General features: G+C 51.0%; 1 protein-coding gene and 1 long non-coding RNA gene across 2 annotated transcripts in view; one reads left to right on the top strand and one right to left on the bottom strand.

The window, feature by feature from the left end:
* LOC102454332 (scavenger receptor class F member 2-like) overlaps positions 1–23,695 on the bottom strand; it is a 264,639-nt gene that overhangs the window by 69,314 nt on the left and 171,630 nt on the right. The gene's annotated exons all lie outside the window — the stretch shown is intronic.
* Positions 851–8,137, top strand: LOC142823555 (uncharacterized). Its single transcript, XR_012898739.2, has 3 exons — positions 851–1,095; positions 6,874–7,024; positions 8,009–8,137. It is a non-coding gene; the product is annotated as an uncharacterized LOC142823555 (long non-coding RNA).

Here is a 23,695-nt window from a genome sequence, read left to right as displayed (position 1 = left end):
CCACCCCAGGAACCCAGATGGAAAGAGGGTCCTTTACAGACTCCCCCGCCCACACACACACACAGACAGTAGGCTGTGGGGAGAAAGGGCTCCGGGAGCTTCCCCAAAGCAGCCCCCTTACCGCCTCTGTCCCAGAGGGAGCAGCAGCAACAGTAGCAGGAATGGTGGAGTCCAGGCCTGCAACAGTGAAGAGAGGGGACAGATCATCCCCCAAGAAGATGGAAAATGGGGATCCCCCCCCTCCGCAGGGCAGGGCAGGGCAGGGCAGAGCAGGGCAAGGCAGTAGAGACCCCCCTACCCACCCCCCTACAGCCAGCTGAGGTGAAGAGGGTGGGGGAGGAAGCTAGCTGCAAACAGAGCAGGTGGAGAGAAGAGGGATCCTGGCCCAGAATACGGGTGTAGCCAAGACTTGCTTGCTTGCCTGTCTGCCACAACAGAAGTAGCATCCCTCCCAAAAAGAAAGAGAGGAGGAGAGGTATGTGACAGGATCAATTGAGAGAAAAGTAGACCACTAGCCTCAGCCTGAGGAGATCTCTGCTCCCAGAGTAACAGGGAGGGGCTGGTTTAGAACCAGCAGAGGCAATCAGGGGCAGTTGAACACCTGGGGCTAATTGACCAGCCCTGCAGAGTCAGCACAGCATGGGCTGATTAGGACACCTGGGGGTAATTAAGACAAAAGTTCAGACTGGGTGTGACGGGCTGACCTCGTCACTCGTGCCGGGTCCGCGCATGCGGGCGGCTCACGCGGCTCGCAAGAAGCCGGAGGAACGCTGGCTGTGCTGCTGCGCATGTGCAGCAAGCCGGCGGCCGCTTTTAAGCACGGCGCTGGCACACTAGGAGGGGAGGCGGCGCACCCGCTGGGCGGAAGACGCGGACGGGGGAGCGTCGCCAGACGGGGCTGGGCTGTGGCCGGCAGGTGGGCCAGTGGCGACCACCCCTCGGCCCCCCCACAGAGAGGGACTGGGGGAGGACTGGAAGAGTGTACCCCCTCCTAGCACGACAGGACCTCCAATGAACGAGGACCAGCCAAGGGACACCTGCGAAGAAGCCCGCCGAAGCCACCCGGAGCCCTGCAGAAGCCCGCCGACTGAGGAGGTACCCAATGCCCCGTTCCCGGTAGGGTGCAGAGTCGGGACGGTGCCCCGCCTCGTAGGACCAAAGGGGACCCCCCGACGCCGGAGCAGTCTATAGGTAGAGGGCCCCAGGGTATAAGTAGGAGGGTGTGAGCCCACCGGGACTTCCCGGTACGTGGGAACCCTACTACGCCCTATAGGCCTAGAGTAAACGGACCGAGAGTAGGGGAGGGCCCCTCCGTGAACAGAACGCGGGCCCACCCTACCCCACACTCTTGCAGGGTTAAGAGGGAGGGGGGTGGTTACCCCCGTGACACTGGGTATAAAAGAAGCTTTGCCTACAGTTAGGCTATGTCTACACAGACGGTTTCTTGCGCAAGAACATCTTGAGCAAGAAGTATTGCTCAAGACAACGTCCACACTGCCATGCTCGAGATGCGCTTTTGTGCAAGAGCATCCCTGGCAGTGTGGACGGTCTCTTGTCCAAGAAAGCTCTGGTGGTCATTTTAGCCATAGGGGTTTCTTGTGCAAGAAATCCCTGCTGAGCATCCACACTGCCCTCTTGTGCAAGAGCTCCTGTGCAAGAGGGCTTACACCTGTTAAAAAAGAGCATAGCTCTTGCGCAAGAAGCCCTCTCTTACCACGCCGTACTGTAAATTCCCTTGCACAAGAGCAGGCGGGCAGTGTGGATGCTCTGCGGATTCTTGCGCAAGAACGGCTGTACTTGCGCAAGAAGCCGCAAGTGTAGACATAGCCCTGGGGTGCACACATGTAGCTGAGAGGAGGAAGAAAGGAGACAACAAGGCTATGTCTACATTGGCAAGATTTTGTGCAAATACTTTTAACACAGGAGTTTTTGTGTTAAAGTATTTGTGCAGGAGAGCGTCTACACTGGCATGTGCGTTTGCGCAAGAGCATCCATGCCAGTGTAGATGCTCTCTTGCGCAAGAAAGCTCTGATGGCCATTTTAACCATAGGGCTTTCTTGTGCAAGAAATTCATGTTGCCTCTTGCGCAAGAACAATTGTGCAAGAGGGCTTATTCCTGAGTGGGAGCATCATAGTTCTTGCGCAAGAAGCACTGATTTCACACATTAGAACGTCAGTGTTCTTGCACAAGAACTCACAGCCAGTGTAGACAGGCAGCATGTTTTTGTGCAAAAGCAAATGCTTTTGCGTAAAATCATGCCAATGTAGACACCGCCCAATTGAACAGTAGGAGAATGAACTTGAGAGAGGGGAGTAGCCCAGGGGTCTTAGAGATGTCTTGTAGCAGGTGTTGGGGATTCATGTAGGCAGCTACTATTATAGAGCCCTGGTCTGGAACCCTAGGCTACGTCTACACTGGCAGCTTCTTGTGCAAAAACTCTTCCAGAAGAGAGCGTCTACACTGGCATGTGCTTTTCCGCAAGAGCATCCATGCCAGTGTGGACGCTCTCTTGCGCAAGAAAGCTCTGATGGCCATTTTAACCATCGGGCTTTCTTGTGCAAGAAATTCATGGTGCCTGTCTACACTGGCCTGTTGCACAAGAACAGTTGCACAAAAGGGCTTATTCCTGAGCGGGAGCATCAGAGTTCTTGAGCAAGAAGCCCTGATTTCATACAGTAGAAGGTCAGTTTACTTGTGCAAGAACACGCAGCCAGTGTAGACAGGCAGCAAATTTTTGTGCAAGAGCGGCCGCCTTGGCGCAAGATCACACCAGTGTAGACACATCCCTAGAGTAGAGGGTGGGCCTGGGTTCCCCCAACACTCACCTCCCCATTTTCCACTGGAGGGGGGGGGGGAATAACTGTGGAATTTATTCTGTTTTACCATATGCTGGCTGATGATGAAAAGAGTTTAGCAAACTAAAGCCCATGGTGTGGTGCCTAAAATAGTGAGCTGCTGTGAGCCTCTGAGGCAAGCAAATCCACCCAGTTCTTGTAGGAGCTTTTCACACCTTTAATAATGAAAGGAGAATGTACACACTGCCCCCCCCCCTAACAATTATTTACACTGGGCTTGATAGTAAATAGAAGTGATTTTATTAAGTATGAGCAATAGGATTTAAGTGATTTAAGTGGTGATAAGTGAGAACAGGCAGAGCACGGTAGATTACAAACTTAAAACAACAGAAAATGCATAGCTAATTCTAACACTAAAACCTCACCCTACAATTGTTCTTATTCCAGCTAAGCCTTCAAACCAGGGATCTTCCCTCTCCCTGGGGTCTTTGGTTCCTTCCCTTGGGTGTGCCACAGCAGCCAGCCAAAGACAAAGCCCCTGCTGAGCTTCCCATTGTTTTATAGATTCCCACTTTTACATGGGAAGTTATGTAGTCAGTCCCTACGAGTTATGGAGGTCACATGACTTCCTAGGGTCAACTACTGCTGAGACTCAAAGGACAAAAGGGGCTGTTTACACATGATTGCCCAGACATTGAGGCATCCCAATGTTGGAAACACCCTTGATGGTTTTCATTTGCACATTTAAAACTATAAAGCATTCCATACTTCATATCTAACTTTACACGCAAGAATGATACTTACACCAAAATAAGATATATGGACCCAGCGGATTAAGACAGTGTTTCTTAAACTTTTTAAGATCGCGGAACACCAAACAAATTTTTTTATGAGGAACACCAAGGATTTTGTGTTGAGAAAAGAAAAAGGGTTGGGGGGGGGGGGAGAAGTTATTGAGCAAAAGAAAAAAAGCAAAAAAAAAAATAGGTCACCTGCCCATTTAAGGGCGGCCATTTTGAACTCTGTTGTTCTCTGCAGCACACCTCCAACTTCCTCGTGGTACACCAGTGTGCCATGGAACACAGTTTCAGAAACACTGGATTAAGACATTAAGATTGATAGGTTACATGACTCAATTTGTTCCAAGCATCTTTGAGTTATGCATATTTGTGTCCATGAGCCCATTCCATAAAGCATGGGGGGGGGGGGGGGGGTGTCCATCACAGTGAGATTAGTTTTCATAACCTCTCATCTTTATAAGGTCTTGTGATAGGTTTAAATCACAGACATCCCCTTGGGGTTGTCCCCTGGTGTACTGATCATGCCACTGACACCTGCCTTCCTGCTCTCTGGGGCTCCTCACGACCCTATCCTGCTGGGCCAGATCCTCTAGTCTCCACCAGACAAGGTACAGAGTTGGGGTTACTGCTCCCTTGCAGAACAATACTGACACTGAACCAGTTCAGCTCTGGAAAGTCTCAATTCTAGAAGCTCAACACCCAGGAAACCAACCCCCCAAACAGGACTAAAACCCCAAATAAATCCATGTTTCTGTAAAACTTTTACAGACAGAAAGCTTATAAGGTCAGCCCGCTTTATCAATGAAAGAGAGATATGCACAGTGGTTTCTCACCCCTCCCCAACAACAATTATTTACACTGTGCCTGATGATAAAGAAAAGTGTTTTTATTAAGTACAAACTGTAGGGTTTAAGTAGTTGCAAATGAAAACAGATCAAAGTAAATTACTAAATTAAAATGAACAAAAAATGCTTAGCTAGTTCTAATCCACTAAGAAACTTGTTACATACAAATTCTTATCCTAAACAGCTGTTTTTATTTTGGGTAAAAGCTTCAAATCAGAGCTGATCTTTTACTCTGACTTGGGTCTACAGCTTCTTCAAAGTTCTTTGTATCTTCATAGGGTTTGCCAGGCAGTTTCAAAATCCAGCTGAAGACAAAAGGCTGATTGCTTCCCATTGCTTAAATAGCCTTTCCCCCTGGGCGGGAACCCATGGAAAAATACCAGGTTCAAAATGGATTCCAGTACTGGGTGGTATGGTCACATGTCTTTCTAGGACCAACAAGACTATTCACAGGTCATTGATTTGATCACCAAGTCACTATGTTTCCCGGACATCAATAATGGCCCTCATTAGCACATTTAGAACTATAAATAGATCCATGCTTCAAATTTCTAACTTCACATACAAGAATGATACATGAACAAAAATAGGATATACAGATGCAGCAGATTGTAACTATAAAATTGATATATTACTTGAACAGTTTTGCATAAAGCATCTTTGAGTTATGTACATTTATAAGCCAATTTTCACAAAGCACGGGGTGGCCATCACAGGTGTGGTACTGGTGGTGGCACAGAAGAACTAGAGCAGGGTTTCCCAACCTATGGGTCACGACCCAAATATGGATCGCCATTACATTTCAAAAGGGTTGCCAAGTGTCTCCCCAGGTGGCTCTGCCCCCTCCTCCCCCTGTTTTTGAATTGCCTTGGGTCACCAAGTCCTCCTGAATTGTCAAAATGAGTCCCCATCTGGAAAAGGTTGGGAACCACTGAACTAGAGTGTCTAAAGGAAATTGCTTGTATGACTTCTGACAGTGGCCAATGCCAGATGCCCCAGAGGGATTGAACAGAACAGGGAATCATCCAGTGATCTAACCCCTGTTGCCCATTCCCAGCTCCTGGAAAACAGACTAGGGACACTCCTTGCCCATCCTGGCTAATATCCTGAGGGCCTACACTGACTTTTTTGCGGCTCAGCCCTGACTGCAGGCCAGAGCCATAGAGCTGCTTCCCTGTCTTATTTCTTCCTTTAGTCTAAAGCATTAGGCTAAATCTACACTACAAGGTTTTTGCGTCAAACAGTATGCTAATGACAGACTCATTAGCATGAGTCGCGATGTCATTAGCATATTTTCTGCCGATGCTTTTTGCGCAAGGGGTTTTTGCACAAAAAGAAGCAGTGTAGCCGCTTCCGTTTTGCACACAAAAAACCCTTTTGCGCAAGATCCTTATGCCTCTCTGGGAGAGGCATTTTTTGAGGAATACAAGATCTGTCAAAAAAGGGGTTATTTTCGACAGATCCGTGTCTAGACTGCTGTTTTTTTTCCAAAAAAGCTCCACTTTGAAAAAAAGCGGTGGCCATGTTTATGCTAATGAAGCACGGGATATTTAAATCCCTGCTTCATTAGCAATTTCGGCGTGCTTGATTTGCATCCCTCTGTCGACAGAGGGATGCAGTCTAGATGTAGCCTCAGTGGGGCAGCTGATGCTTGAGGGACAGCATGCACATGCCCTAGAAACCAGATGGGAGTCCAAAAATCAGGTATCATGTTTACATAGTAACAAAGGTAAGACAGGGCATATGTGAGCTCTGCCCTGTACGTTCTAAAGAGAAATTATACAGGATAGTTGTCTTAAATTCCAAGGCCAGAAGGGACCACTGTGATCTAGTCTGACTTCCTGTATAGCACAGGCCAGAGAAATTCCTGAAAGCAATTCCTACAGCAGACCTTTTAGAAAAACATCCAGTCTTAATTTAAGAATTGCCAGCAATGGAGAATCCAACATGAGCAAAGGTAAATTGTTTCGGTAATTAATTGCCCTCACTGTTAAATTTTAAGTTATTTCCAGTTGGAATTTGTTTACCATCAACTTGGATCATGTTAAACCTTTCTTCTCTAGACTGAAGCTCCCACATGAGTATCAAATATTTAACAATAGGCTCTTAGGGACTGAAATCAAGTCACCCCTTAAGTCTTTTTTTGTTAAGCTCAATAGACTGAGCTTTGTGACTCTGTCACTATGGGTATGTCTATATTGCATTCCTCTCTCAAAAGAGGAATGCAGTGTAGACATACCCTATAAAACATATTTTCTAATTCTTTAATCATTCTCATGGCTCTTCTCTGAACCTTCTCCCATTTATCAATGCCTTTCTTGAAATGTGGGCACCATAATTGGACACAGTATTCCAGAAGCATTTGCACCAGTACCAAATATGAAGGTAAATACTTTCTCTTTCTAATGGAGAGTCTCTTGTTTGCATCCCAGGATCATATTAGCTCTTTTGTTCAGAGCATCACATCGGGACCCCAGACTCAGCTGCCTGTCAAATGACTCTGCATGGATTTTTGAAGGCTGTATGCTGGCTTGCTAGCAGAATATTTATGATCTGAATAGTTGAAATGTGAAATTATGGAAGGTAATGACAGATACTTTCATTTCCCATAGGATGCTGGTCAGGCATCGTTGTTAAACCTAGTTCTTTAGGGGGGAATGTAGCCATTAGTGGTGGTCTCTCCACCTCTGGCTTAGTGGGAGGCCACTCCACCTCACTACATCAGTGGGCATTGCCCACAATCAAGAAATTAGCAGAGCACTGCACCCATAGAATCATAGAAGATTAGGGTTGGAAGAGACCTCAGGAGGTCCTCTAGGCCAACCACCAAAGCAGGACAAACCTCACCTAAATTATTCAAGACAAAGCTTTGTCAAGCCTTGCCGTAAAAACCTCTAAGACATTGCTTTCAGGAGCAAAAGGGTCAGGCAAGGGTAATTCTTCAAATCTTCCCCATGGTGAAATTCCTTTCTCTGCTCCCCCCACTCAGAGGTTGGAGTCTAGGGTCATGCCAGTGACCTAACCTCAGCTTGTCTGGGGGAAGGGGGAGGAATACTGGTACCTACCCACTGGGGTGGCTTTTTGTCCCTCAGACACATAGTCAAGGTACATGGAATTTCCTCTCCCACATTCTCACAGACCATTGGGCAGTCAGTCTGTGGGAAGGAGTCATCCCTTCTTCCTGGCTTTAGGTGCCTTTATTGTCACAGACAGCTGTCATACACATCACCTGGGCATTTCCCACCCTTGGCTGGGCAACACAGATTGGACAGTGCACCAAAGCAGCCATAGCATCCCTGCTTTAGGCTGGAGGCACTGCCATCCCCACACTGTGTATTGCCTCTGGTTCCCTGGTAGGGTGGACAGAGTTCTTATTGCCCTGGACTGGGCATCAGGACTCACAGCATTTTCCTTCAAGACAATAAGACCCCTTGCTCTGCAGGCGAAGGAGCCTGTCTCCCCCTTCCCGCTGCCCCCAGGTGTTTTTCTGAATACTCTGGGAAGGTAACTTGACTTCTCTCAGATACTGGCAAGAGGATTCATCCTTCCCCTTCCTCTCCCGCCCAGGAACTCCATGTTGGCAAACAGTCCCTCACAAGTCTGGAGCTAACTGAGGACTTTGGGTTACCCCTTCTGCTTTCAAATCTGGAACATCATTTCCCAAACACAGAGGATATGGACTGTCTGAAAGCTCTCCTGCATCAAGCACCCCAGTCCTTCCGGGATCTGCCTTGGAATCCAGGTTATCAACAGAATGAAGGCTGGCCCACTACAGTTCAGTTCCCCTTCTGGGGTGTATCAAATTCCAGGCCATTTTCCCAATTTGGGGGGGGGGAAGGCCTGCCCTTTACCCAGAGTCCCAGTCCAGGGACCATATAGATAGCAGCCATCCTCCATGTCCCTTTAAATAAATTGCATCAGTGCTACAATTCTTTGGGCCACTTCCCCATGGCTCCAGCACTTTCTTCAACCTTACCTCAGGGCCCTGTCCTGATGGAGTCACAGTAGCCAGCCTAGAGCTCCACCAGGAGCACCTTCCACTGTCCTCCAGGGCTAGAAAGGATCTGAACTGACTCTGGACCTGCAGCTCTTCTTATACTAGCCTGCTGGACCCTGATTTGCTGTTTTCCACACAGCCACTTTAGGCAGCTTGGAGGACCTCTCTACTGCCCTTTTCTGAGGTGGGATGTGGCCAGGCCACGAAGCCTCCAGCAGGGGACCTCATAGCCTATTCCACCCTATCACTCTATGGGTATGTCTACACTACAACGTTAATTCGAACTAACTTAGTTCGAATTAGTTAATTCGAACTAAGCTAATTCGAACTAACGGATCTAGACTAAAAAACTAGTTCGAATTAGCGTTTTGCTAATTCGAACTAGCATGTCCACACAGAGTGGACCCTGAACTGGGCTTAAGGATGGCCGGAAGCAGTGCCGGCAGGGCATCAGAGGAGGACTTAGAGCGTGGAGATGCTGTCTCAGGCTAGCCCAGGGCTGCGCTTAAAGGGACCCGACCCCCACCCTGGACAGACAGTTCTCAGGGGTGCCCTGCTTGCAAAGCAGTCCTGGCTGCCCGGACTACCCACACTGGGCACATCACACCACGCGGCCATCAGACCGGCTGCACTTGCCGCAGGCTGCCATCTGGGGAGACGGGTCAATTGGGGGGCGGCAGGAGAGCTTCCACCCCCAGAAGCCCGCAGAGCCAGCCCAGTCCTCCCCATCGGGGGCTCGTGCCCCAGTCCTCCCTCACCTCCTTCCACTTACCCTTCCCTAGCCCCTCTTCCTGATGTACAAAATAAAGGACACGTGTGTTCAAAAATAGAAACTCTGTTTATTTAACAAAACTCGGGGAAACTGGGAAAAGGAGGTGGGAGAGGGGAAGAGAGAGGCTGGGAGAGGGGAGGGGGAAAACTGGGAGGAGGGAGCTGAAAGGGGGAAGCAAGGGAAAGGAGGGGGTGGGGAAACTGAAGGATCAGGGGTGGGGGTCTCGCCAGGCCGACCGCCTCCCAGCACGGCGAGGGAGGGGGCCTCGGCGTCCCCGGGGGGATGGGGTGGAGGGTGCGGAGGTTGAGGTGGGGGGTGTGGACATTGAGGAAGAGGTTGTGGGGGTTGAGGAGGAAGAGGTGGGAGGGGGGCAGGAGTGGGAGGAGGGACAGCAGTTGGGGGGGCAGCAGGTGCAGGACCAGCACGGGGCACCATGCTCTGCAGCAGGAGCTGCAGGTTGGTGCTCAGCCCTCGGAGCTCAGCCAGCAGCTCGTGGCGGACCTGCAGGTCTTCCCGCATCCACGCCCGTAGTGTGCGGTGCACGGCTTGCAGGGCCCCAAGGTGCTGGTCCCAGTATTCCTGCTCCGTGCTGGCGGTCCGGAGCAGGCCGCGGGTGCGGGAGCATGTCCCGGGCGGGGTGGTGCGCCTTGCACGAGCAGCTGGTGCAGCTGTAGAGAAAGAAGAGAAGTGGTCAGTTCTCCCTGGGGACGAAGAGGATGATGCCCAGCCCCCTCCCCAACTCCGCAACGTGAGGGTGACCATGTCCTGCACCGTCACAGCCGCTGTGCTTGTACAGAGGCCATGGTCAGGATGTCTGGCTCTCCCCGGGACTGGGAGCTGCCCCAAGACCGCACCCATGTCCCTGTGCCATGTATAGTGTGGCCGGGGCGGCGGGGGGAGGGGAGATGTCCCCTGCCTCCATGTAGAGGGGACATGTGAAGGGAAAGCATCCTGCTGGGTCCTGCCCCGGGGTCGGGAGCATGTCACGTCTCTTTGCACAAGCATGTGCCTATTGGGCAATGGCCCCTGGGTGTCACGCAGCTGGAGCCACCTGCCCAAGGGTGGCATGGCATGTGCTCGCACGTGCACAGGTGTCTGCGTGATCCGTGGAAGGCATGGCCCACGCACGCGGTCCCTGGTCTCCCTCCCACCTCCCCCCCCCCCCCGAACTACTTAATTCAAACTACTTACCCGGTACGGTCTCCCTGGATGACACTGCTGGCGGTGACCCTTCTGGTGTGCTCGGGTCAGGGCCCTCTGGTCCCGGCTCGATGTCCCCCGGGCTGGCACGGACCGCCCTGCCCCCCAATAGTTGGTGGAGGGCAGTGAAGTAGGGGCAGGTGGCAGCCCCTGCAGCGGCTCCGCCTCTTGTGGCCCTGGCGTACGCCTGCCGCAGCTGTTTAATTTTAATGCGCACCTGCTCCTGGGTGCGCCTGTGTCCCCTGCTGGCCATGGCGGCTGCTATGCGCCCATAGACGGCCGCATTCCTCCTCCTAGTGCGGAGATCATGGACGTTGGGGGCCTGCCCCCAAACCTCAATGAGGTCCATGACCTCCGCACTAGACCAGGAGGCCGTGCGCCGTCTACGGCCCCTGGCTGGCCCCTGGGTGCTCGGGGACTGGGCAGGGGACATCTCACTGGCACTGGCTGCCTGGCTCATTCTGCAGCCACTGGTTCGGGGCAGAGACTCCTGGCAGGGCTGGCTGACTCTAGTGCCGTCTGGCCAGAGTCTACCCCTTTAAGGGCCCGGGGCTGGGGGAGAGGAGAAGAGTTTTCCTGGTTGTGCCCAGAGAGGCCACCAGGGGGAACCTGGGAAGGGCTAGCCTCCCACTAGTTCGAACTAAAGGGCTACACAGCCCTTAATTCGAACTAGCTAGTTCGAACTAGGCTTAATCCTCGTAAAATGAGGATTACCTAGTTCGAACTAAGCGCTCCGCTAGTTCGAATTAAGTTCGAACTAACGGAGCGCTAGTGTAGCGCCTAGGAAAGTTAGTTCGAACTAACGTCCGTTAGTTCGAACTAACTTTGTAGTGTAGACATACCCTAGGAGAGTTCATTCCAGAGTCTCAGCTTGACCACAGAGAAAGTCTTGCCCCCCACACAGACAAGCTTTATTATTATTGTTGAAAACAATGAGTAGTCCTGTGGCACCTTAGAGAGACTAACAAAAATATATATCATGAGCTTTCGCGGGTAAAACCCACTTCAGCAGATGAGCTGGAGTGAAAATAACAGAACCAAGATATTTATAACAGAGTGGGGGGAAAGTACCTGTCATTTGTAGGACCAATGCTAATAAGGCTAATTAAGTGGGCTCGAAGTGTCCCATTCTTAGCTTTTGATGTAAAAATGCAGTTGTTAGAGGCAGGGGAGACTGGCTTTACAATGCAACATCCAGTTAATATCTTTGTTCAAGCCCAGGAAAACATTTGTAGATGAATGCCAATTCCGCACTCTCTCTCTGTAATTGGCTGGTGAAATTCCTTTGTAGAATGGCTACTTTTAAATCCATGATTGAGTGACCAGGCAAGTTAAAATGTTCCCCTACAGGTTTCTGTGTGTTACCATTTCTGATATCTGACTTGTGTCCATTTATCCTTTGTTGTAGAGACTTTCCAGTTTGGCCAATATACTTGGCAGAGGGGCATTGCTGGCACTTGATGGCATATATCACATTAGTGGCTGTGCAGTTGTATGAACCTCTGATGTGGTGGATTATGTGGTTAGGCCCTGTGATGGGGTCACTTGTATATATGTGTGGACAGAGTTGGCAATGCGGTTTATTGCAGGAGTAGGTTCCTGGTTGACTGTATCTGTGGTGTGGTGTGTGGCTGCTGGTAAGTATTTGCTTCAGGTGGGGGGGCTGCCTGTAGGCAAGGACTGGCCTGTTTTCCAAGGCCTGTGAGAGTGAGGGATCATTTTCCAGGAGAGGTTGTAGATTGTCAATGATGCACTGCAGGGGTTTCAGCTGGGGGCTGTAGGTAATGACCAGTGGTGTTCTGTTGCTTTTTTTGTTGGGCTTGTCTTGAAGCAGTAGATTTCTGGAAACTTGACTGGCTCTGTCAGTCTGTTTCCTCACTTCCCCAGGTGGGTATTTAAGTTTTAAGAATGCCTGATAAAGATCTTGTAGGTGTTTGTCTCTTTCTGTGGCATTGGAGCAAATCTGGGTGTATCTGAGGGTATGTCTACACTGCCACCCTAGTTCGAACTAGGGTGGCTAATGTAGGCATTCGAAGTTGCAAATGAAGCCTGTGATTTAAATATCCCAGGCTTCATTTGCATCTTGCCGGGCGCTGCCATTTTTAAATCCCCCCTAGTGTGGACTCCGTGCTCGTGGCTACATGCAACACGGAGTAGGTAGTTCGAATTAGAGAGCCTAATTCGAACTACCTACTCAGTGCCGCGTGTAGCCGCGGGCACAGAGTCCGCACTAACGGGGATTTAAAAATGGCAGCACCCAGCAAGATGCAAATGAAGCCCGGGATATTTAAATCCCAGGCTTCATTTGCAACTTTGAATGCCTACATTAGCCACCCTAGTTTGAACTAGGGTGGCAGTGTAGACATACCCTTAGGGCTTAGCTGTAGACAATTGATCAGGTGATGTGTCCTGGATGGAAGCTAGAGGCATGTAGGTCAGCAGGTTTCCAGTATAGGATGCTGTTAATCTGACCATCATTTAATTGTACTGTAGTGTCAAGGAAGTGGATCTCCTGTGTGGAGTGGCCCAGGCTACGGTTGATGGTGGGGTGGAAGTTGTTGAAATCCCTGTGGAATTCTTCCTGTGGGTCCACATAATGAAGATGTCATCAATGTAGTGTAAGTAGAGGAAGGGTGCTAGGGGCCAAGAGCTGAGGAAACGTTGTTCAAGGTCAACCATAAAAATGCTGGCATATTGTGGGGACACAGCAGTGTCACTAACTTGAAGATATAAATTGTCCCCAAATTGGAAATAGTTGTGGGTGAGGACAAAGTCACATAGCTCGGCCACCAGATGTGCTGTGGCATCATCAGGGATGGTGTTCCTGACAGCTAGTAGTCCATCATGTGGAATGTTGGTGTAAAGAGCTTCTACATCCATGGTGAATAGTGATAGAAATGTAGCCGTGTTAGTCTGGTGTACTAATGATACGGGAACTAATGATACGGCCAAGAATGACCTTGAGCGTGTTACTGCGGATTATGTAGCGCTAGGAAGAAGGATCCAAGAATTCGGAGCGCAAGTGGTATTCTCCTCCATCCTCCCTGTTGAAGGGAAAGGACTGGGCAGGGATCATCGAATTGAGGACGTAAATGCGTGGTTGCGCAGATGGTGTCGCAGAGAGGGTTTTGGTTTCTTCGACCATGGGACTCTGTTCCGGGCACAAGGATTGTTAGGAAGAGATGGGATCCACCTAACGAAGAGAGGAAGGAGCATCTTCGCGGGCAGGCTTGCGAACCTAGTGAGGAGGGCTTTAAACTAGGTTCGTCGGGGGACGGTGACCAAAACCCTGAGGGGAGTGGGAAAGTCTGATACCGGGAAGAAATGCAGAGAGGAAGGGGCAAGAAAGGAGGACCCCTGTTTCGAATGGAGAAGATAGTGCAATCAACTGGTTACCTGAAGTGTTTGTACACTAATGCGAGAAGCCTGGGCAACAAACACGAAGAACTGGAGGCCCTGGCCCAGTCCAAGAAATATGATTTAATTGGGATAACAGAGACTTGGTGGGATGACTCGCTTGACTGGAGCGCTGTCATGGAAGGGTATAGACTGTTCAGGAACAACAGGCGGGGAGAAAAGGAGGAGGAGTTGCAGTATACACAAGAGAGCACTACGATTGCTCTGAACTCCAGTATAAAGATGGAGAGAAACCTGTTGAGAGTCTATGGGTTAAGTTTAAAGGAGCAAACAACAGCATTGATGTTGTGGTTGGTGTTTGCTACAGGCCACCGAATCAGGTGGATGAGGTAGATGAGGCTTTCTTCGGACAACTGAGTGAAGCTTCCAGATCGCAGGCCCTGGTTCTCGTGGGGGACTTTAATCACCCTGACATCTGCTGGGAAACCTATACGGCAGTACACAGGCAATCCAGGAAGTTTTTGGAGAATGTTGGGGATAACTTCTTGACACAGGTGCTGACGGATCCGACCAGGGGCCGTGCGCAGCTTGACCTTCTGCTCACAAACAGGGAGGAACTAATAGGGTGTCACGAGGCCGCCCGTCCAGGCCGCCGCCTCTCCTGTTTGCCCCTAGGCCGCGCTCAAGATACCCCTCGATTCTGGATCGCCGGGCGGAGTGGGGGGTCCGGGCCCGCCCTCTCTCCGGACCCCGACCCAGGGCCCTGACACTGAGAAGCGCCCTCTCAGTGGTAGCAGGGGGGGGCTGGTACCCCAAAACACCCCCGCTCTCAGGTTCCACAGCCCGCCCTGGATCTTGCTCCACTCCGCTGGCCCTCACTGTTTTGGTTACCCGCTGGTCTCTGCGGGCTCCCCGCCGCCTTCGCTGCCTCCTTGCCCGGCTCCCGTGGCTCGTTCCTCCCTCGCCTGGGCCCCTGCTCCGGTTGGCTCGGCTGCCGCACGTCTCACCACCGCTGCCTCTGGCGCTCCTGGTCCCGCCGCCGCTGGCTCCGGCCCCGCCGCCGCTGGCTCCGGTCCTCCTGGCCCAGCCGGGTCCGCTGGTCCCGCCGGTTCCGCCCGTCCCGCCCCCCTTACCCTGGCCTCCCCGGCTCCTTTTATCCCCCCTCCCCTTGCCGTCCCTGGCGTCGCTCCCCCGACGTCATCACTGGCGCGCCCCGGCGCCGCGTGATGACGCGTCCCTCCGCCCCCACTCGGGCCTGCCGCGCTGATTGCCGGCTCCGCGGCGGCCCCGTCTGTCTCGCCCGAGTGGCGGGGTTGCTCCACCCCGTCACATAGGGGAAGTGGAGGTGGGTGACAACCCGGGAAGCAGTGATCATGAGATGGTAGATTTCAGGATCCTGACCAAAGGAAGAAAAGAGAGTAGTAAAATACACACCTTGGACTTCAAAAAAGTAGATTTTGACTCCCTCAGAGATCTGATGGGCAGAATCCCCTGGAATGTTAACATGAAGGGGAAAGGAGTCCAGGACAGCTGGCAGTATTTTAAAGAAGCCTTATTGAAGGCACAGGAAGAAACCATCCCGCTGCGTAGCAAGAGAAGCAAACATGGTAGGAGACCAGACTGGCTTACAGGGGAAATCCTTGGTGAACTAAAGCACAAAAAGGAAGCTTACAAAGAGTGGAAACTTGGACAAATGACCAGGGAGGAGTTTAAAGGTCTAGCTCGAGAATGCCGGGGGGTTATCAGGAATGCAAAAGCGCAGATGGAATTGCGACTGGCTAAGGATGTGAAGGGTAACAAGAAAGGTTTCTACAGGCATGTTAACAAGAAGAAGGTGATCAGAGAGGGTGTGGGGCCCCTAATGGATGAAGGAGGTAACCTAGTGACAGATGTGGGGAAAGCTGAAGTACTCAATGCTTTCTTTGCCTCTGTATTCATGGACAAGGTCGGCTCCTGGACTTCTGTGCTAAGCGACGCAAGATGGGATGAAGATGGACAGCCCATGGTGGGTAAAGAACAGGTTAGGAACTATTTAGAAAAGTTAATGTACATAAATCCATGGGTCCAGACTTAGTGCATCCGAGGGTACTGAGGGAGTTGGCAAATGTCATTGAGGAGCCTTTGGCTATTATCTTTGAAAAGTCGTGGAGATCGGGAGAAATCCCGGATGACTGGAAAAAGGCAAATGTAGTGCCCATCTTCAAAAAAGGGAAGAAGGATGATCCAGGGAACTACAGGCCGGTCAGTCTTACCTCGGTTCCTGGAAAAATCATGGAAGGGATCCTTAAGGAATCCATATTGAGGCACTTGGATGAGAGGAAAGTGATTAGGAATAGTCAGCATGGATTCACAAAGGGCAAGTCGTGCCTGACCAATCTGATTAGCTTCTATGATGAGGTAACTGGCTCAGTGGACATGGGGAAGTCAGTGGATGTGATAGACCTTGACTTTAACAAGGCTTTTGATACGGTCTCCCACAATATTCTTGCCAGCAAGTTAAGGATTGGATAAATGGATGGTAAGATGGATAGAAAGATGGCTAGAAGGCCGGGCCCAGCGGGTAGTGATTAATGGCTCGATGTCAGGATGGCAGTCGGTTTCTAGCGGAGTGCCCCAAGGTTCGGTTCTAGGACCGGTTTTGTTCAATATCTTTATTAATGATCTGGATGAGGGGATGGATTGCACCCTCAGCAAGTTTGCGGATGACACTAAGCTGGGGGGAGAGGTAGATACGCTTAAGGGCAGAGATAGGGTCCAGAGTGACTTAGACAAATTGGAGGATTGGGCCACAAGAAATTTGATGAGGTTCAACAAGGACAAGTGTAGAGTCCTGCACTTGGGACGGAAGAATCCCAAGCATAGTTACAAACTGGGGACCAACCGGTTAAGTAGTAGTTCTGCAGAAAAGGACCTGGGGGTTACAGTGGATGAGAAGCTGGATATGAGTCAACAGTGTGCCCTTGTAGCCAAGAAGGCTAATGGCATATTAGGTTGCATTAAGAGGAGCATTTCCAGCAGATCCAGAGATGTCATCATTCCCCTTTATTCGGCTTTGGTGAGGCCGCATCTGGAGTATTGTGTCCAGTTCTGGGCCCCCCACTACAAAAAGGATGTGGACGCATTGGAGAGGGTCCAGCGGAGGGCAACCAAAATGATTAGGGGGCTGGAGCATATGACCTATGAGGAGAGACTGAGGGAGTTGGGTCTGTTTAGTCTGCAGAAGCGAAGAGTGAGGGGGGATTTGGTAGCAGCCTTCAACTTCCTGAAGGGAGGTTCCAAAGAGGATGGAGAGAGGCTGTTCTCAGTAGTGACAGATGGCAGAACAAGGAGCAATGGTCTCAAGTTGTGGTGGGAGAGGTCCAGGTTGGATATTAGGAAAAACTATTTCCCTAGGAGGGTGGTGAAGCACTGGAATGGGTTGCCTAGGGAAGTAGTGGAGTCTTCATCCCTAGAGGTGTTTACGTCTCGGCTTGACAAAGCCCTGGCTGGGTTGATTTAGTTGGAATTGGTCCTGCCTAGAGCAGGGGGCTGGACTTGATGACCTCCTGAGGTCTCTTCCAGTTCTATGATTCTATGATTCTATGGTGTGGCTGAAACAAAATACAGGACTATGTAGCACTTTAAAGAATAACAAGATGGTTTATTAGGTGATGAGCTTTCGTGGGCCAGACCCACTTCCTCAGATCAAATAGTGGAAGAAAGTAGTCATAACCATATATACCAAAGGATACAATTAAAAAAATGAACACATATGAAAAGGACAAATCACATTTCAGAACAGAAGGGGGATGCGGGGGGGGGGGGGGGAGGTGATAACTGGGGAAGCTATCTTTGTAATGGAGCAAGTGACGTGCTTTTTCTCCAGGGTGTAGGAGAAGCGGGAGTCACAATCCATCTCCCGAAGGACACCGATGAGAGATTGAACAAAGGTGTCCCGGGCCCCGTGGTCGTCGTGGGCCTGGAGTTCCTCCCGCTTCTCCCGATACAATTCTTGCAGGGGTGGATCCTCGGGGTCGGATGCCAGGCGCCTCTCAAGCGTCAAAACCTCCTGCTCCAGCTGCTCTATCGCCGCATCCCTCCGCCGGCTTGCACCCTGGGAGTAGCAAAAGAGCCGGGCGCGCACCTTCCCTATGTCCCACCATCGCTGCGCCGAGGGAAAGGCGGGCTGCTGCTGAGGTGCTGAGGTGACTGAAATACACCACGTCCCCCCACTCCAGCTGCCAGCCAGCCTTGATGGCTGGAGTCGTGTGGCTCTCCTGCAGGAAAACCACCATGTACCCCCACTCCCGAAGGAAGGAGAGCAGCCGGCTCCTGTGAAGAAGCACCCTACAGCCCAGGGCGTTTAATGTCATGATGGTGGTGTATTTCATAAAGAGGGCTGGGTTGGATCCTCGTGGGCAGGATGATCGTCGGCCTCCCGCAGGTCCTGCAACAGACTGCTCCCTGACTGGAAGGCCAAGAGAGTGTCACGGAACTTGCGGGCCCGGCGGTAGGCCGTGATGTCCTGCCTTTTGGTCCCTCTCCCCTCCTGCAAAAGGGAATTTGTGGCCCGGAGGACAGAGTGAAAATCTCCCCAGCGCCAAAGGGCGAGCTGCACCTTGTCCTTAGCCCCACAGGTGTATGTGAGGAACTGGCGCAGCTTGGCCGTCAGCGCTGAGGGGGTTGGGGTAGAGGGGTTTTCCTCCAGCTGGGCCCCCGGATGGACTTTGTGAGCCACACAGACGGGCAAACAGGGATCCGATCCCCAGCGCAGCGCCAGGAGCGGCGGTGCTGCTCTGCCCGTCTCCATCCCCGGTGAGGGAGGGGGCGGCGGAGGGAACAAGGCAGCCCCTAGGGAGCTAGAAATGGGGGACACAAAAATTACCCCTTGAGGGCCACTCGCAGCTAGTGGGAATGAGACGGCCCCCATGGGGCTGGCAATAGCAGTGGGATGGGGGCGGGGGCGGTGGAGGGAGAACAGGTATCGCAGTGGGGAGGGAAGGAGGAGTAGGGTCGGGGTCGGACGTCAGGCCGAGAACAGGAGTGAGGATGAAGGTAGTGGTGGGAGTGGGACTAGGGCAGGGTTGGGGCTGGGACCATGAATAGGGGTGGGATCAGAATCGGGGGTATGGACGGGAACAGGGGAAGAATCGGGACAGGGAAAGGGACCAGAGCTTGCAAAGGGAGCAAGGGGACAGTCCTAAGGTCTGGGACACCGGGCTGCGGCGCCTCCCGAATGGGGTCGAGGACCGAGGGGACAGAAGTGGGGAGGGGGCCCGTGCTGATGCTGGGCTTGGATGGCTAGGTGGAGCTTGTGTCGGAAGCCACGGCGTTGGTCACGGTGATGTCAATTGCTGGGTCCCCTGCAGGGAGGGAAGGCGACTGCTCCACCTCAAAGGTGGGAGGGGGTGCCCACAAGCTACTTGGCGCCAGCCATCACCCCTAAGGACTCAGTGGCCTCAGATGAAGCATCTACGGTGGCCGGGCTGACAGGCAGTATTAGGGGAACCGCGAGGGTGAGAGCGGAGGCGGCCACCTGGGGCATTGGGGAGGGAGGAGGAGGAGGGGGTGGCGCAACTGAGTTGCCACCTAGACCGAGGCCCACTGTCAATGGGTTGTCCTCCCCCTGAACTACTGGGGTCAGACCCAGGGCCTCGATCTCCTCTAAGATGGAGCTAAAGTCCATCCCCACAGCCCCAGAGTCCTTCCTGTTGGCTGCCAAGGCAAGAATTGCCTCAGCAGTGACGATGGGGGGCACGGATGGTAGAGCAGCTGGGGGAAAGTAGTGGAAAGGCTTGCGTGTTCCAATGACCTCCAAGAGCAACACTGCCTGGAGTCATGTACTCCCTTAGGGTCACCCATGGCAGAATGGTTAAGGGCGAGGTTCCAGACAAAGTGTGATACAGAAAGTCCTCAACTTCAGAGCAGACGGAGGATAACTGCACAATGGAGGTGAAACTATTGTGTAATGTTACAGCAGCTGTGAAGGCAGATGAAGGCTGCAGCAGACAGAGGATCTCCAATCGTCGTGGTGTCCATGCCATTGGTTTCTAGCTCTCTGTGGGTATGCCTACACTAGCTCGTTAATTCAAGCTAGGTAGGCAAATCAGGGAACCGGAGTTGCAAATGAAGCCCGGGATTTAAATATCCTGGGCTTTATTTGCATGTTCCCATCCGGCCGCCATTTTTAAATCCCCCTTAGTCCAAACGAACTGCCCGCGGCTACACGCGGCAGTTTAAAGTTAATCCGAACTAAGTCCTTAGTTCGGATTAACTGTTACTCCTCGTGGAATGAGGGATTTAAAAATGGCGGCCGGACGGGACCATGCAAATAAAGCCCAGGATATTTAAATCCCGGGCTTCATTTGCAACTCCGGTTCCCTGATTTGCCTACCTAGCTCGAATTAACGAGCTAGTGTAGACATACCCTATCTGTCAAGGACAGTGTGGTGACTGTTATGCACCAGTCTCCCCACTTTAAAAGAAGTCCCGCACAGGCATCTTCCAGATTTTGGGAAAACAACACCTGCACAAGTCAAAAGTCTGGTGGTGATCCACGTATGGCGATGGGAACAGGACGGTGAGCTCTGGAAGTTCCTAGTCACAGACAGACACACAGGTGGTGGGTGTGTGATTCAGTCGTCTTGCTCAAGAACTGAGGCAGGTTGAGCATCTCGGCTGCTGCACCCATGACTGAGCAGTCCTCTTTAGGGCCCACTCTGCTCACCCCACATGGGGAGGGGGCTAGAAAAAGTGCCCTAACAATAGCTTCTTTTTCTCCTGGCTAGATAGCCGCATCCAGCAGGATCACCACCCCAGCAGTCGAAAATGTAAGAAACTTTTCAACTTTGGAACTTGGAATGTACGTACCCTGATGGACAACTCAGTAACCGACCAGAGCGACATACGGCTATCATTGCTCATGAATTGAATCGGTTTAACATCGATATTGCTACCTTGTCCAAAATCAGAAGAGCTGATGAAAGACAGGTGAGGGAGGAGAAAGGAGGATACACCTACTTCTGGAAGGGAAAATCTTAGATGAACCTCGATTGTATGGAGTGGGCTTTGCTATTAAGAAGAAGCTCATAAGGTGCCTCTCTGAGCTGCCAGTAGGCATCAATGAGTGGCATATGACACGCCGATTGAGGCTCACCAAAAACCAACAGGTAACTATTGTGAGCGCCTATGCTCCAACAATGGACACCGATGAGGATGTAAGGGAAGATTTCTACTCTCAGCTGGAAACCATTTTATTGGAGACCCCTAAGGAAGATAAGATAATTCTTCTGGGGGATGTCAATGCACACGTTGGATGAGACTCAGACCTGTGGAAAGGAACAATTGGGAAAGACAGAGTTGGCAAAAGCAACTCAAATGGAATCCTGCTCCTGACCATGTGTGTTGAACATGAACTTACCCTCATGAACACCCTTTTTCAATAAAAGGACAAGTTCCAAACATCTTGGAGACACCCATGTTCAAAGCACTGGCATCTTCTCGACTATGTCATAGTTTGTGCTCGAGATCATAGTGAAGTACTTCTCATGAGCAATGACAAGTGTCGATGACTGCTGGACTGATCATTGCCTCATTCGATCTGCAATGAATATTAAGATTGCCCCCAAATGGAGGCTGCAAAAGAAACAGATCAGGCGCAAGAGCTGAAGGACCCCATTAAGCATGACCACTTCCAAGCAGTCTTAGAAGAAAAGATTCCATCAGAATTTCCAGAAGAAATTGAGGAACATTGGAGCCAGCTGAAAGCAGCAATCATCAATACCTGTGACGAAACCATTGGCTACCACACCAGACAGCATCAGGACTGGTTTGATGAGAATTATGTTGAAATCAAGCAGCTCATCAATGAGAAGAGAATGGCCTTTTGTGCTTGGCAGAATGATATAAATTGCAAGACAAAGAGAGAAGCCCATGCTAAGGCGAAGGTGGAAGTCCAACATAAAACCAGAGAACTCAAGAACAAATGGTGGACTGAAAGCGCAAGAACTCCACATTTTGTGGCTACCCATAATACACGTGGTTTCTTAAGTGCTATCAAGGCTGTTGATGGGCCAGTTTGTCATGGTATGAACCCCCTTTGCTCAAAGGATGGAACCACACTTTTGCAGGACAATTAAGTCATTAATTTTTGCTGGAAAAAACATTTTGAAGATCTTCTTAATCGTAACTCCATGGTTGCAGATGAAGTTCTTGAGCAAATCCCCCAACGTCTTCTGCTCCATCAGAAGAAATTTTACCAGAGTCACAGAGTGGCTTCCGACCATGTCACGGAACTGCGGATATGATCTTCATTGCACGGCAGCTGCAAGAGAAGTATCAGGAGCAAAACTGACCACTGTACATGGCTTTTATTGATCTAACTAAAGCCTTTGACTCGGTGAATCGCCGTGCCCTTTGGACTGTACTTTTGAAGATTGGGACATGATTTATTTATCAGGACATCCAAAGTTGCTTCATGACAACATGAAAGCAACTGTTCTGAGTAGCACTGGCTCCCAGAGTGAACCTTTCAAAGTACAAACAGGAGTCAAACAGGGCTGTATCATCGCCCCAGCCATGTTTGCAGTCTTTATTGCTGTCATTTTTGACCTAATTGCTGGGAAGCTCCCAGCTGGCATTGAAATCATCTACAGAATGGATGGAAAGCTGTTTAGGCTTAGCAGGCTGAAAGCTAAGAGTAAGATTTCCAAGACATCTATCGTGGAACTTTAGTATTCTGATGACAATGCAGTTTTTGCCCATTCAGAGAAAGATCTTCAGGCTATCTCAGATGTGTTTGCTGATGCTTCTGCATGTCTTGGTCTCACTCTCAACATCAAGAAAACCAAAGTGCTCCCTCATCATCTCCAAATGAGGTACCATGCACCCCATCTATTAAAATCAACAGAGAAGCACTGGAGAATGTTGATCATTTTCTCTACCTTGGAAGTTATCTTTCATCCAAGGCATGTATTTATGTAGAAATCCAGCATCGTCTGAGCTGTGCCAGTGCAGCCTTTGCTCGTTCACAACACAGGGTTTTTGAAGATCGTGACATTCGAATAGATACCAAACTTCTTATCTATCCAGCCATCATTCTCCCAACACTATTGTATGGGTCTGAAATCTGGACAACCTACAGATGTCACTTGAAAGTCTTTGAGAGGTATCACCAACGCTGCCTCCGCAAGATCTTGAAAATCAAATGGGAAGACAGGCGCACTAACATCAGTGTTCTGGAAGAGGCAAAGACCACCAGTATTGAGACAATGATCATCCATCAGCAACTTCACTGGATTGGTCACGTTGTTCTGAAAGAAGGATAACGTAATGTGGGAGGACAATGGAAGCGTTATAAGGACTTGCTAAAGGATAATTTAAAGAAATGCAACATTGACGTCGACACTTGAGCGACACTTGCCCAGGCTCGCTCAAAATGGAGACAAGTCCTACACAATGGCTCCCTGCATTTTAAATTTGCCCACCGACATACTGAGGAGGAGAAGAGCCACAGGAGGAGGGGGAGACTGGCTTCTAGTCATGGTCAACAGCCTCCTGCTGTACCTGGAAACATCTGTCCTCACTGTAACAGAACTTGTGGTTCAAGGATCGGCCTTATCAGCCACCTGAGGGTCCACAACTCCCATGGAAGATGATCATACTAGGCAATGAATGATCACCCATCACCTTAGGTGGCTCCTGGACAGCAGCTAAACAGGGTTCCTGAAGCAGGCTCTCTCCTGCAGCAGTCCCAGCCACATGGGTTCCCTCCATGTGCTGCTCAGGGCCACGCATCCCTGGGGGGTGAGAGACTTTCCACACTCCCCCCACCCCCAGGCCCCACTCCCAGCTGTGATGATTGGACTGAGGGAGGGGAGCGTGCAAACTCTCTCGCCCCCCACCAGGGTCACGCAGCACCTAGAGGGAATCGCCTTTGCATGCTCCCCTT

Source organism: Pelodiscus sinensis, chromosome W (genome assembly GCF_052426305.1).
Source record: "Pelodiscus sinensis isolate ZL-2025 chromosome W, ASM5242630v1, whole genome shotgun sequence".
In the NCBI taxonomy this organism is placed as follows: domain Eukaryota; kingdom Metazoa; phylum Chordata; order Testudines; family Trionychidae; genus Pelodiscus; species Pelodiscus sinensis.
This window is presented reverse-complemented; position numbering and strand designations above follow the sequence as displayed.